Genomic DNA, 15,829 nt, shown 5'->3' on the forward strand with positions numbered 1-15,829 from the left:
CACAATCCCTTTACAAGTTTCCTAACCTGTGATGAGTAAAGAATGTCACTTTCTAACAGGTCCAGGAACCCCATATTCTTGGGACCTGAAGAAGAGAGGAATTCACGCAACTCACAGATATTTGAGGGTACAAACCCATGCCTGTGTTTGGCTTTAAAAAGTCCTATCTGAGAATCCTTGTAGAACAGAGTTCCATCAAAGCCAATTTTAAAAGCCTTTGTAAAAATAATTATTCTTGCTATACTTTAGGTGAATAATCAGGCCTAACAGAAGACCATTTATTTGGCAAACAACTCAGTCGTATCATGATTTGCTTTTAACAAAAATGAGGACTGGAGAGAGATAAATTATGTTTCAAAACTTATATTTGTCATTAAATTATAGCCCCATTAGTTGTTTTTAAATTTTTTGCCTACATTTTGGAGTAACCCTGCTTATTCCTGTAAACCAACCAGTGTTCTCCAGCTACAGCTCAGAAGATACAAAAGGGATGAGTACTGCAAAAATCTGGATTAATATTCTAGTTCTGGGCAATTATCCTCCAAATCCTGCCAGGTAATGGGAGTAAATAGGGTGCCCATAACCCAGAGGTTTCTTTTTTGGGAAAATAAAACCAAGGGAGCTAATCAAAGCCAAGCCCCATGTGCCCAAATCTTAGCAAGCGTAACTATAGCCATCAGTTATCTGAGCATGCCCATAGCCCTGGGATTTTTGAGCTGTCCTTACCGCACCCCCCTTTTGTTTCTTTTTAATACATGTTTTCCAATAACCCAGTTTGGGTATTCTTGCCTTCAGGCTATCAAATTCCAAATGGTCATGCAACCAGAGCCTCAAATAACGGCCCCCTTTTATCAGGGACCCTTAGATTGGCCTCTGAGGGATATCTGACTGCCATTCCCAAAAGAGCACCCCTTGTCAGCAGGAAGCAGTTACGATTGGTCATCATTCTCATCCTTATATTAACTAAGCATTTTTTTCTTAGAAATTTTAGTTCACTCCTCTTTATCATAGTCCATTTTTCTATATAATATTTTTCAGCAGTACCAGTCCCAACCATCTCTCTGCCTCCCAGGCTGTAAATGGGGAATACACAAAAACCTCCAGCTCTGAGCTCAAGTCCTGAGAGTTTTTATAAGTATTTCTGTCACATTAATTAAAAACAGTCTTGTCCAAATTGTAATTTCCACATAGGAGGAAATAGGGTTGGGAGAGAAACAGGCCAAATGCTCATTATTATTTTTTCTCCTCAATTTAGAGAACTAGTGTCGAGTTTGCCAGTGGACATTAGTCTTTCCCAAGATTTCCTGTCTTTTACTAACCTTAATATGTGTTATCTGTCCTATTCAAGTTTAAGGGATCCACTAGGGCTCCACACTCCACAGAAGTCAGCAAGTTTACTTTAAGAGCATGAATCAGAAGAGAGTGCTACTTACGTTTTGGGAGCTAGAAAAGGTATGAGGCTTTGTTCACTCCATAGCCTGCCTCTAGACAGAAGGAGTTCACAATCTAGGGACACACTGATGAATGAAATGCCAATAATATCCCTGGCTGTTCTTTGAATTTTGCTTTGAACCATGGTATAACTGACATGCAGTAGACTGGAAATATTTACCATGTACAACTATATATACATATATATGACTGCTTGTGTGTGTGTATATATTTACACATACATACACAATCTGTGAAACTACATTCAAGATAATAAATGTATCTCCATGACCAAATTGTCTTGTGCCCCAAATATAATCATGTTCAGTAGCTCCTAAACTCCCAGGCACAAAAAACACAGATAAGCTATCTTTCCCTACAGGTTAATTTGCATTTCTTAAAATTTTATGTAAATGAAGTCATACTAGAAATGCTTTTGGTAGGGGAGGGGCAGAGAATTACTGTCTTTTTTTCACTCAGAAAATTTATTTGAGATGCATACGTGTGGTTATTTATATCAATAGCGAATATGTCATTGTCTAGCTTTGTTTAACCATTTACCTATTAACGGATATTTATGTTCTTTCCCGTTTTGGCTACCTCTAATAAAATTGCTGTGGATATTTGCTTATTGCTTTTTGTGTAGATATGTGCTTTTCACTTCTCTTGAGTAAAAATATAGGAGGGAAATAGCTAGATCACATGGTAGGCATATGTTTAAAGTTTTAATAAAGTGTAAAACTATTTTCCAAACAGATTTTGCCATTTTACATTTCTACCAGCAGTGTATGAGCCTTAATTTACTTCATCTCCTCCTGAACATTAGGTATGGTTTAACTTTTTAATTTTAGATATTCAAATAGGTGTGTAATGGCATGTCATTGTGGTATTTTTTGTCTATTAATATGATATATTACATTGATTAAATTTCAAATGTTGAATCAATCTTGCATTCCAGAGGTAAAACACATTTGGTCACTATTCATTGTTCTTGCAATATATTACTGGATTCATTATGCTAAAAGAAGTGTAAGACTCATTATGTCAAAAATGTATTTAAAATCTTTCAATACACATACTTTCATTTATTTCTTAGTTTATTTTTAAATCACAGTATAGCTATTTATTTTATTTTCTTTGTCATTGCCACTACGTGATTAATAGGAAGTCATAATTTTCATTTGAATGGCTGCATGCAAATTTATGATTACCTACTTTTTCCATTATTAAAGTTAAGACTGGAATGTGGACATTCAACATACTTTCATTTTTGAACAATTTTCATGCTATCAATTACCCTCTAAAAATGGTATTTTTTTATAAATCTTGATGCATAGTCTAAGACAATGTATCAATTTATAATGTTGTATGAGAGACAACCTCATAAATTTTGGGCATTATTCTTTTTTTCAATAATTTCTTAGCTAAATGGAACAAGTGAATAAAACTTCATCTCGATAATATATTCCCATTTCTGGAGATATTGTTGAGTCAAAATTATTTTAAATGCTTATTTTCCATTACTAAATTTTATTTGTAAGCTAAATGTTTTTATCAATCTTTACTTTTCCTTACAAGTTGTTAGCTAATTGGAAAAAAATGTACACATTTATTATAAACATTTTCTCTGTTTTGTCATTTTTGTTGTTATAGCAAATTTAGAGGAAAATATAATGCATTATTTATATGGATGCAGATAACTTTTATCTATTGCTTTGTGTTTCTTATATTTATACTAATTTTAGAAAACGATGCTTTGTCCAGGCTACTAGTATTTAGTTTTATGTTTAGCAATTTTATCATCTTATGGTGATATAATTCCTATTTTTAAGTCTAATCAATTAATTATTCAGCTATTTATTTGTCAATGTTCTGAAGAGTATGTACTAAATTTATTAATTCTCTCATTTTTAACCAAACTTCTCAACCCTTTGTATCGAATATAACTTTTTTATAGCAATTTTATTTTATCACTTTTTATCATAGCGAATTTTTCTATATAAGAATGTTTTTCAGGGCTACTTTGTCCCGACCAACCATCTGTCTTTGCCTCTGCTAGTAACAGATGGTTTTAATTATTGTTTCATTACAATTAGCACTTTGTAATGTTGATAAATATCTATCAGCGTAAATACAGAGAAAAAATAACTGTGTTATAGAAAAGTAACTATGTTAAAGAAAAGTTATTCATGAAAAGCAAAAAAAAAAGAGTGTATTGTTGTGTAATCATCCACATAGCTTGAGAATTGGTCTCACTTGATTTATTAAACTGTATTTTTTCAATTATGCCTAAATCAGATTGTTCCTGTTTATCTTCATCAGGTAAGACTGAATGTGAAAACAGTATGACAATACACAGCATGGCAGGTATTTTTAGAACAACTGTTTTGACTCTTAATCTATTATTTCTTCTACTTTCTCTGTTGTAGCAGGCATTAGATATTTCTGTCACCCTCATATGACTTGTAATAGTTAAAAGTAGTCCAAAAATAGGCATAGGCTAAGATAATGAAATAAATAAAATTGTTGAACAGGTTTGAAACTGACATCACTATCCATTCCAAGTTTATTGTCTGATATGGTTTGGCTGTGTCTCCACCCAAATCTCATCTTGAATTGTAGCTCTCATAATTCCTGGGAGGGATCTGGTTGTAGGTAATGGAATCGTGGGGGCAGGTCTTTCCTGTGCTGTTCTTATGATAGTGAGTAAGTCTTGCGAGATCTGATGGTTTTATAAGGAGGGGTTACCCTGCACATGCTCTCTTTTGCCTGCCTCCATGTAAGACATCCCTTTGTTCTTTTTTCATCTTCTGCTGTGTTTGTGAAGCCTCTCCAGCCATGTGGAACTGTGAGTCCATTAAACCTCTTTCCTTTATAAATTAGCCAGTCTTGGGTACATCTTTATTAGCAGCATGAGAACAGACTAATACAATGTCGCCTATTTAAAACAGAAAATAAAAATAACTACATGTCCCATATATATGTTAACATATCAAATGAAATGATTTACTCTAGTTAGCTGCATATCTATGCCTAGCCTTTATCTCTATAAATCTAAAATAGACACAAGCACACAACTTGTTATAACAATGTAGCTATTGTACAAATCAATATATTAATACATGGAATAGAAACACACTCAGAGATAGACAATATAAGGTCTTAATGAGCAAAATAAAAATAGTGATTATTTCATAGCAAGAATGCAAGACTTATTTTGTCATTCATCTCTAAATTAACCTGTAAACAAATCTCTTTACTTCTCATTAAAAGACGGAACTAGGGGAAGAGTCAGCAAAGAATTTCACTTATGGGAGCACAGTTACCGTTGAGGGCCCAGAGAACTGTTTGTTGTACAAGACTCCACCCACCCAAAAGCAATCAGAGAAGTAAGAATGACAGATGAGAAAGTGTTCCTCAAACCACACATAAGGCATCTTATATATCCATAATGAATGGCCTAAAAAATAATTAAAGAAAATATTTCTACTTACAATAGCTTAAAAATGCAGATGTTTTAAATTTAACAAAATAATAGTAATATTTGTGTATTAGAAACTGTATATCATTGTTAAAAGATACTAAAGAAAATTTAAAGACTTGGAAAGACACCCACATTCACGAGTGAAAGATTTAGCATTTTTAAGATGACAATATTCCCCATATTGATGTACAGATTTAACATAATTCCTACCAAAATTCAAACTGGCTAGTCTGCAGAATTACAAACCTTTCCAAAACTCCACTGGGAAATGCAGGAGACATGGAACAGCCAAAACAACTTGAATAAGAACAAAACTGTAGGATTCACATTTCTCTATTTTTAAATTTACTACAAACCTACAGTGATTACGACTGTGTGATACTGGTATAAAGATAGATGATTGATAGACAGATAGATAGATAGATAGATAGATAGATAGATAGATAGATAGATAGAATGAATTTAAGAATCCAGGAATAACCTCTTATATTTATGGCAAATAATATGGAGGCAAGTCTGCTAAATAGTTCAACAAAGAGAATGGTCTTTTGGATAAAAGGTGCTGAGACAACTGGAAATCCACATGCAAAAGAACAAAGTGGCATCCCCCATCCTGCCAACACCATATTCAAAAATTCCTTTAAAATGGATACAAGCTAAAACTATAAAACTTATAGATGAAAACACAAGAGTAAATATTTGTATTTGGAATTAAGTAACTTTCTTAGTTATGACACCAAAAGCACAAACAAAAAGAAAAAGATTGATTAATTAGACTGCATCAAAATGCAAAATGTTTGTGTTTCAAAGGATACTGTCAAGAAAGTGAAAAGACAATCTACAGGATGGTGAAAATATTTGCCAGTCATACATCTAAAAAGGGACTTATATCCTGAAGACATAAGAACTCTGATGCCTCAATAATAGAAGCAAATACCTAGTTAAAAACTGGTACAGAATTTAAATAGACATTGCTTCAAAGAAGATTTGCAAAAGGACAGCAAGTAAATTAAGGATGCTCAAAATTAATAGCTATTAAGGACATGCAAATCAAAACCACAGTGAGAAACTACTTCATGCCCACAATGATGGTTGTAATAGAAAAGAAACACAAAACCAAGTGGTGGCAAGAAATTTAAAGTGGTATGGCTGCTTTAGAAAATATTTCATCAAGACTGGGCAACTGGCCGGTCACAGTGGGTCATGCCTGTAATCCTAGCACTTTGGGAGGCCGTGGCGGGCTGAATGCCTGAGCTCAGGAGTTCGATACCACCCTGGGCAACATGGGAAAACCTAGTCTCTACTAAAAATACAAAAATTAGCTGGGCATGGTGGTGCATGTCTGTAATCCAAGGTACTCGGGAGACTGAGGCATGAGAATCGCTTGAACCTGGGATGGGGAGGTTGCAGTGAGCTGAGATCGTGCCACTGCACTCTAGCCTGGGCGACAGATGAGACTCCATCTCAAAAAAAAAAAACAACTGGGCAACAAAATTTGACACTGCCTTTACAAAAAAATCAAAAAAGTTTGTCAGGCGTGATGATCCCAGCTACACAGGAGGCTGAGGAAGGAGGGTGGCTTCAGCCCAGGAAGGTCCAGGCTACAGTGAGTTGTTTGTATCACTGCAGTCCAGCCTTGGTGACACAGCAAGACCCTATCTAGAAAGAAAGAAAGAAAAAAAAAGAAAGAAAGAAAGAAAGAGGGAGGGAGGGGAGGAGGAAGAGAAGGAGAAGGAGGAGGAGAAAGGGAGGGAAGGAGGGAGGGAGGGAGGGAAGAAACCATTTCATCAGTTTCTCAACATGTTAAACATAGGGCTATCATAAAATCCAGCAATGCTACATCCAGGTATAGTCAAGAGAAATGAAAACATGTGTCCACAACAAAACCATTACAAGAAAAATGATATCAGCACATTTCATAAAAAAGTGATTAGTAGATAAATACAATTGTGTCATGCCCATATAATGGAATATTATTCAGCAATAAAGATCAATAAAATGCAACATGAATACATTTTGGAAACATTATGCTAAGTGAGAGAAGCAAGTTACAAAAGACTTATCTGGTTCCATTTATGTAAAATGCTTGGAACAGGCAGATTTACAGAGATTAGTGGTTGCCTAGACTGGAAATGAGTTTCTAGAGGAGTAGGGTGTACTGTCAACTGGAATAGCATTTCTTCTTGTAGAACAAAATTGTTCTAAAATTAAATTTTGGTGATGTTTGCACTTCCTTGTGAATTTACTAAAAAGCTTTGCATGGTACACTTTAAATAAGTGAATTGTGTGGTATTTCAAGTGTAACTCAGTATTGCTTTCTGTTTTTTTTTTTTTTTTTTTTTTTTTATTAGCAGCAGCAAGATTTATTGCAAAGAGTGAAAGAACAAAGCTTCCACAGCGTGGAAGGGGACCTCAGCAGGTTGCCCTGCTTTCTGTTTTTAACCGAAATTCTTGTTTAAAAAATTAAATTGGGTAATTTAATAAATAGTTTTTAAAAAGGTGTGAAAGAAAAAGTATTGCATTTTTATTATATTTTCAAATCAATATGTCTGGCCCATAATTATCTATGTTTTAAAAGCAGGAAGTCTATAAAACAAACTTTAAGTTAGTTTGAGTCACAATATAATATAATCCACATGAATGGTATTTTACTGCATTACAATACATAAAAAAGAAAGAATAAAACTATATGGAAATCATTGGCTGAATTGCTTAATGGCACTAACTAGAAGTTTTAAGCAGCTAAACAGGAAGGTATTATAAGTAATGTTGAGATGAACTGAAGTATACAAGAGAAGGTGTATAGGTTATGTACAAATACTACACCATTTTACACCAGTGACTTGAGTGTATTCAAATTTTGTTACCTACAGCAGGTCTTTGGAACCAATCCCCTGTGGATACCAAGAGCACACTATACTGTTTTATTGATCTGATAACCAAGATTGCTAATAAGTGACAAAGGGGCAAGTAGCATAGACAGTGTGAGTATCCTGGACAAAGAGCTGGTTCACATCCTGGATGGGATGGAGTGGAATTGCAAGATTTCAAGTTGAAAGCATGAAACTTGCAAGTGGAACTTATGAATTGTTCATTTCTGGAAGTTTTTATTTAATATTCTCAAACCGAGGTTGACTGTGGTAATGGAAGCTGCAGAAAGTGAACCTATGAATAAGGGGGGACAACTGTGTATTTATTTAGTGGATAAGAGAATTGAATTTTAGAAAACACGAAAATTAGCTGGCTGTGGTGGTGGGTGCCTGTAATCCCAGCTACTCGGGAGGCTGAGACAGAATTGCTTGAACCCAGGAGGCGGAGGTTGCAGTGAGCCGAGACTGCACCATTGCACTCCAGCCTGGGTGACAAGAGTGCAACTCTGTCTAAAAGAAAAAAAAAAAAAGAAAAGAAAAGAAGAATCGATGTCGAGAAAACTTTTGTCCGATTGGAAATGACATACATTGAGAAGTCCTATTTACATTTGTGGAAAGTCTCATAGCCATTATATACTAGAATGACTCTTCTTTTTTTTTCAAACAGAAGAGTTTGTCTAATCCTTGAAGAATTGTTTTTCCCCCCAAATATCCCTCTCTTATCAATGTGGCAGGATGCATTGGACAATCATTAGCATCTAACTCTTTTTAGCATTTCCGCAGTTCTGGCTGGATCATTATAATTCTAACCAAATACATCAAAGCAGTTGGATTTGCAAGAAAATTAAATTAATTCAAATTACACCAATTACAAGAAAACCTCTATTTACTTTTTCAAATTGCCTATGAAAGAAAAGGTGAACTCTTGCTCAAGCTCTTTAAATATTTTTTTGCAAATAAAAAGTTTTAAAAGTAAAGAATCATGGCAAATATTAATGGCCAGTGTGCATGTGGCTGGTTGAGAGAGAAAAAAAGAGTAGTTTGTAAGCCTTGGTATCTCACAGAATGCTAGATTACTCAAGCAGCTGAAATTGATTTTAATGTCTGCAATTCACCTTATGTTTGTAACAATTCATATGTCAATATGGTCAGTAATATGTGTTTTCTTTACTTTATATTTGAATCTCCTAGCTTTTCCAACATCTAACACAGGAAATGATTTTTGAATAAATGAATTAATAGATGGCTTAATTCCTCATTTATCTGAGGTCCTGGAATTGTATCTTGAACAATTTACAGACTGGCTGGATTTGATGGATAAAGAGATGTGAAATATTGGAAGAGGATTAAATATAAGAAATCTACAGGAGTTTTTGAGATGGAACAAAGTATTTTGCAATTGGCTATCAATTGCTGCAAGTGGCATTACAAACTCCACTGAAAGATATTAAACTTATTGTTTGTATTACCTTCTGAATCACATTATATAACTAAAGGGAAATTTTATATATATATATATATATACACACACACACACATACATACACACACAGATATATCCACATATAAACTTAAAAGAAATGTAATAGTGGGTTAAAGCAAAGGACATCATTTGAGGGTGAACTTAGAGATGATAAAAGAGAATGTTTTTTGAGAAATCATATTTTGAAGTACAATAAAGTGAAGAAGAGTATATAACGATGTCAAGTCTGTATTTATGTAAAAATCCCACACTAAAGTTTCTGACATTTCTGCTGTAAAATAAATTCCTTAAAAAATTACAAAACTTCACAAACTGAAACTTTGAGACTGAAAAGCTATGTGGCAATAGTGAGTTAAGAGGCAAGACTCGACTCTGGACCAGATTGAAGACTGGCTGGAACAGGGAAGATGTGAAAGCACCTCTCCATAAGACATGCCCTCTAGTACCATGTCCGTTTGCCATTGCCATGGCAATGACCTGGCAGTTACCATGCTTTTTCTAGAAATTTCTGAATAACCCACCCCTTAATTTGCATGTAATTAAAAGTAGGTGTAAATGTGACTGCAGAACTGCACCTCAGCTGCTACTCTCAGCACGCTGCTTGTGGAGTAGCTGCTCTGCAGGAGCATTCACAGAGCTGTAACACTGCCACATCAATAAAGCTATGTTCTTTCACCACTGGCTTGTTCTTGAATTCTTTCCCAAGTGAAGCCAAGAACCTCCTTAAGCTAAGCCCCCATGTTGGAACTCACCTACCCAGCATCAGTAGGTTCTGGCAGCTCCACAAATGGTTCCAATATCAGTTTCCTGATCATGTACACAATGAGAGCCTCATTGCATTCCTCCCACAGCATATCCCTGTATATACCATTTCAATTGTATTGTGGGGCTCTGTTGGGCACCACCTTTCTCAGTGAGTAACCAATACTCAGTGAGTTAGAGTACCCAAATCATTAGGGTATGTTAAGTTTCTAGACTATTTAATGTCTTTCAATCATAGGAGCAGTTTTAATTAATGCCCAATATCAGTCCAATATGGCATGTGTCGTATCATTGTGCTTGGAAATTTCTGGTCCAAAATCCCAAATACTGTTGCTGAGTGGTGATACCCAAAGGGCTTTTTCATAAGCTTCAGTCTGTAGAATTGCAAGTTGCAGATACTTTCAAAATCATATTTGAATGTGGAACTAAATGGCCACAAATCATCAACTGAGCTACTGTTTTCAATTCAGACATAGCCTGCAATTGTTTGGGCCCCAAAGCCTATGGGAAAATAGCTTTTGAGTGGAAGACTTGAAACCCTAAACACCTATGAAAATTTTAAACCAAAACATTGCCAATAAGGGCAATAATTGGTATATGGGGAAGTGATGAAGAGTGCTACAGCAGGTATCAAAACTAAACAAAGCAATCAAGTGGTCAATAAGGTAAGACTTTTCTTGGAGCCCTGGGACAAGGCTAATGGAAGTGAGGCTTGAAGATGGGGGCTGTGATTGAAAGCAGGCACTGAAGGCAGCAAACACCAGACCAACAAGGCATGGGTACATCATTTTGAAGAGGAATTTCACGTGCAGCTATTATTGTTCATAAAATAGAGTGAAAAATGTCCCTGTTCCCTGTGCAATTTCTGTCTTGTTGAATGTAATAATTCTATTGCCCTTATGCTGACTTATCCTGTCTGGAGAAGATTGGTTTTCCAATATGCTTCCTAGCTATTCTGACATAATTTTCACATTTATCAGGCACATATGAGCTAACTGATTTCATACCAATTTCACACTAGTAATCAAATAAATGCAAAGTATAAAATTAAGAAATGATTTTCAAGTCCTTTCTAATTAAATCTACATTGGATCGATCCATAATTGCTTTTAATTTTTCATCCCTCTCCCATACCTTTTAAACACCAATACAAAATTTCTCCACTCTTCTCAATCCTCCTGTTTGAATCCTGCCCCACTGATTTCAAGGCATGGTCTAGGCTTCTTCATATTTAACTATTAGAATAGCAATGGTAATAATAATAAACAAAAAAAACAATAATTTAAGACCATTGAGGTACTTTCTCTCAGATATTTATCAGACCATAGGAGCTTAAAGTCAAGGGTGGTAGCTTATTTTATATTATATTCTGAGTCTTACACGATCTTAGGAACATGAGTTTTCTCATAAGTTTTATTAAATAAATACATGAACCAATGGGATTGAGAAACCCTGTATATCGGACTCAGTGAATAGAGGATACAGGGAAAAGGCTGAAGGAGACACATCCTGGAGTTTGAGATTCAGGCTAAAAGGGTAAGTCACCTGAGGGGATTAACAATTTTCTTTAAGTATCTACTATGCTTTATTCAAACTAGATAGTTCATGCATTTTAAGTTGGGAAAAATAGTATCATTTCTAAGCTATTTGAAAAGTATCATTTATCTTTGACATATTACATTTAGTTTCAAATAATTACTTAGAAATTATGCTGCTCTATATCCAATTACTTTAAATAATTTCTCTGAAGTATTCATTATACATATGATAATGATTGTGATTCGGTATTTTTGACACAGATTATATTCTGAAATGAGAGAGTCTGTCCTATGCAAGGAAAACGTCCTTGATATATGCATTAATTTCTTTTAAACTGATGAAGCGTACATTTCCTTCATCACAATCATTTCAAAATGCTGTTTTTTAACATTATAGAGTTGTTTTCCCTTACTGGAGATCTGTCATTTGTTTCATGTTCACAAAAAATACTATTTAGCAAACAATTTAAATAGTACAATATATAGATCACTGAGAGATATTAGGGTCCACTGATGCCACTTGTAGATGTGCTATAAAATAATTTGTGTTCATGTAATTCTGTTACAAAATTGCTCATATGTAATACTTCAAAAATGCAATGATGCATTAGCCATTTATTCACATGAAAATGATGGTTAGATCAAATTCATGATTTATGTCAAACAGGATGTCTGTACTTTTTGTCTGTTTTTTTTCTTTGCTTGCTTTCGATTTCATTACAATTTTGCTTCTGGAACATGTCACTAAACTTGCCTTAGAGATTTGAGAGACAAAATATAAGTCGAGAACAGAAATAAAGAAGGTGACAAATTGTGGCATTTGCAGCTATCTCAAGTCCATTATCTTCCAATTGTAGTCCTTTTCTTTCCTCCCCGCTGTAAATCCACTACTTTCAAATTACTGCAGGGTGACTTGCTCTATCATTGCCTCCACTTATGGAGGAAAGTTGAACCTCTTGAGCAAGATGTTGAATCAATATTATTGTTATAGTACTCAAAATAAAAGCAACACTAAAGTATAAATTCATGTCTAGTAAAAGCAAGGTCAGTTTTTGAAAAGAAAAAGCAGAGGTACGTATCATAGCTCTCTATATTTTCCTTACATATTAATACAAATTTAGAGACTTTTCAAAAGTTGTTGAACCGGACATGTTTTATACATGGCTTAATTTTAAAACAAAATTGAAATTATGAATATTCATTTATTTTACCTGCTTATATTTACTATTCTCAAATACATAAAAATAGTAAGCAAAATAAATAATATCTCTAACCTATTTAATAACTAACATATTTAAAAATCTGTGCATATATATATATATTTCTACCAACCCTGGATTATCCTGCATCTCTGTCTGCTTTTAATACATATTGTTCATGCTTGTTGGTTTCCAGTAACAAGCAGGTTTTTAATTTGTGGACATTTCACTTTTCCAGTGTCAGCCTATGAAGGAATAAATGCTAAATAATTGTACCCTACATTTTACATCCCGAATAGTAAACATGTTAACAACATATGACTCAGTTGCTTTCTCCCTCATTGATGTTATCGTCACTAGCATTTTTTGGTTTTTCATGTCTTTACCTCTCTGGTTTGCATGGCATAAAGCCTAAGAAAGGATCTAAGATCCCCAATTAATAAGCAAGCAATTCAAGACCAATATTTCCCATTTATTTTTCAGGATGGCTTATGACATTACCCTATGGTCCCCACATATTTTCAGAAATAAACTCAGGCACACCTAAAGGGATGGCTTAAAATTAGTTCTAAACGTACAGTCTCCTCAATACTTCCGTAAAATGGTATTTACATAACTGATACATTTATATGTGGCATTTTCGAAGTTTACTGTAATTGCTTTCCCCAATATGTCAAGTAATGAAACTCTGGATTTAATTAAAATCATTTTGATTAAATTCATCAGGTATTTATTGAGTATAAAACTTGTGGTCAGTATTAAACTAAGTGTGAGGTAGGATTAAAAACATATGAAACTTAAAAGTCAAAAAGTTCCTATGACTTGGAAACAGGCAGAGGCATAAGATATCAACTAATATAATGCATAATAAAGCACTAAGAATTGAAAGTCAAAATAGGCACTATTAATTTAGGAAACTTATTTTTTGCACATTTTGAAAGAACAGAATGAATGTATATTTGAAAAAGTAATATTTATCTGAGATTTTAAACTATTTTTCAGGAATTATGTTTAATAATTTATTTACTTTGGCAACACCTAACTTTATATTTGAAGAAAAAAAATTATAAAAAGGAAAATTGTCAACTAGCTACCATGTTTCTCCAGCCTCTTAGACTGATTTATTACTCTTTTTACTAATATTATCTATAATCATGTCTCTATTTTATATTCATTGTCATATTTATATCTGTATCTATAGTGCCTGTATCTATATTTCCTTGCACATGTATCTCTAAACTTATTTCTATCTATATCTATGTATTTATTGATATCTATATTTGTGTCTGTATACCTTCATACACGATTATTGTTTCCCTAATTAAAATACAATGTATATGGTGGATGTATATAGTCAGTACCTAAAAAAGTCCCTAGCATCTGGTAAGTATGCAAAAAAAAGAATAAAATATTAAACATAGATTTTTATTCAGTCATATGTCACTCATTTCAGTAATGCACATTCATTTTACAGCTCTAATCCCTTCTGAATTAGAATATTTAAATGAGTTTATTACATAAGAGGATAAGTTTATACTATATGAAGTCTAAATATAAAGTTGCCATCTCCAGCTAACTGCCCCATCAAATAGCAAAGAGTTGTTTATCCTTTTACAAATGCCAATAATTTTACACACAAAAGTTTCATAATTGATGTCCTACCTAACATAATAAAAGGAGGAAGGAAGGTAAACTTAGTTATGAATAATAGTGAAAATGGGTACCTATCATTTTTTGAAGGAGATTTTTGGTTTTGTTTTTGGTTTAAGCTCTGCATCTCAGTTTAAAAGTTTATTTGGAAAGACATAATTGGAAATTAAAACACATTTCAGATCTTCTGGAATGCAATGGCATTGGTACTATAAGAGAGAAGCAAAGGTGTGTTGGTATTTATCTTCCCCATGGTTCACAATCAATAAAAGCCATACATGACTATGCATGGTCCACTTTTGTCTTCATGGTGTCTTGTTTCGTACAATTAAAGAAAGCTCAGTTAAAGAAAGCCAATTTTAAAGTACATTAAATGTTGTTAGGAAAAAAAAAAATCTCCCTGGGAGATTCAGGTCTGTGAAAAATGACTTCTTAAAGGGATAGTATTATTCTACGCAGGCTTGAAAGAGTATCTGGCCTTTCTAGAGATTTCAAAGATTCCTGGCATTTAGCAGATGGATGGTAGTTTTATCTGAAATTAAAGCTAAGACACACTTCGGTGCCTTCCCCAGTTTGGGAACATAAAGTTCTGTGATATAATAGAAGTTTAATGGAATCTAAATACATTATGCCACTCTAGGTAAAAAAGATAACCAAGTGCTATTTTAGTGTTTTATATGATTGAGTGGGTATGTATTTCTCTAAGATTAATATTATTCTATTGTAGTTAACATGGATTGTGTACTGACTTGATTCATAATTTACTTCTAGTTGGAAAGAATGAGGATAAGCTGGATCAAAGCCTACTGGAGAATGGACTTAAAAATATTTTATTCTCATCATCCAAAACAGCATCCTGAGTAAACACGTCCATCAACTTGTCATCCAATAATTATATAGTCAGGTTGCTTTTGAATTCGTAGCTGATGGACGTGCTTGAGACTGTCATTATTACTCCAGGAATACCCACATATTTTTAACAGCAACCACGTTCATACCCCCAAATACCCTGGTAACAAATTGTATATTCACTCTGCGATAATTTTACCCTAGCAACAACTAATTGATATGAGTTTGTCGATAATGAGTCTGCAGTGGGAGCAGAGAGGCAGTGGAAGCCAGTGGAGAAAATGAGGTGAGGAACTGAGACAGCCAAGTATAAAGAGGTCCCCAGAAAAACTCCAACTGGCCTGCACATTGGGAGAAAGGGGTGCAGCCTCGGAAGTTAGCATCTTTTGCAGCGGGGAGGAGCTTGGCATCTCCTGCTCTGGGCTGGTAAACTGGGATTCCATCTGTGAGGTGGGAAACCTACTACCAGGACTCTCGCTTTGCTGAGAGTCCCTGTTTCCCTTTTTAATTTCCTTTTCACCCAATAGAACCTGTTCTTCTCAGCATTCAAAGTGTCTGCAAGC

Source organism: Pongo pygmaeus, chromosome 17 (genome assembly GCF_028885625.2).
Source record: "Pongo pygmaeus isolate AG05252 chromosome 17, NHGRI_mPonPyg2-v2.0_pri, whole genome shotgun sequence".
Classification (NCBI taxonomy): domain Eukaryota; kingdom Metazoa; phylum Chordata; class Mammalia; order Primates; family Hominidae; genus Pongo; species Pongo pygmaeus.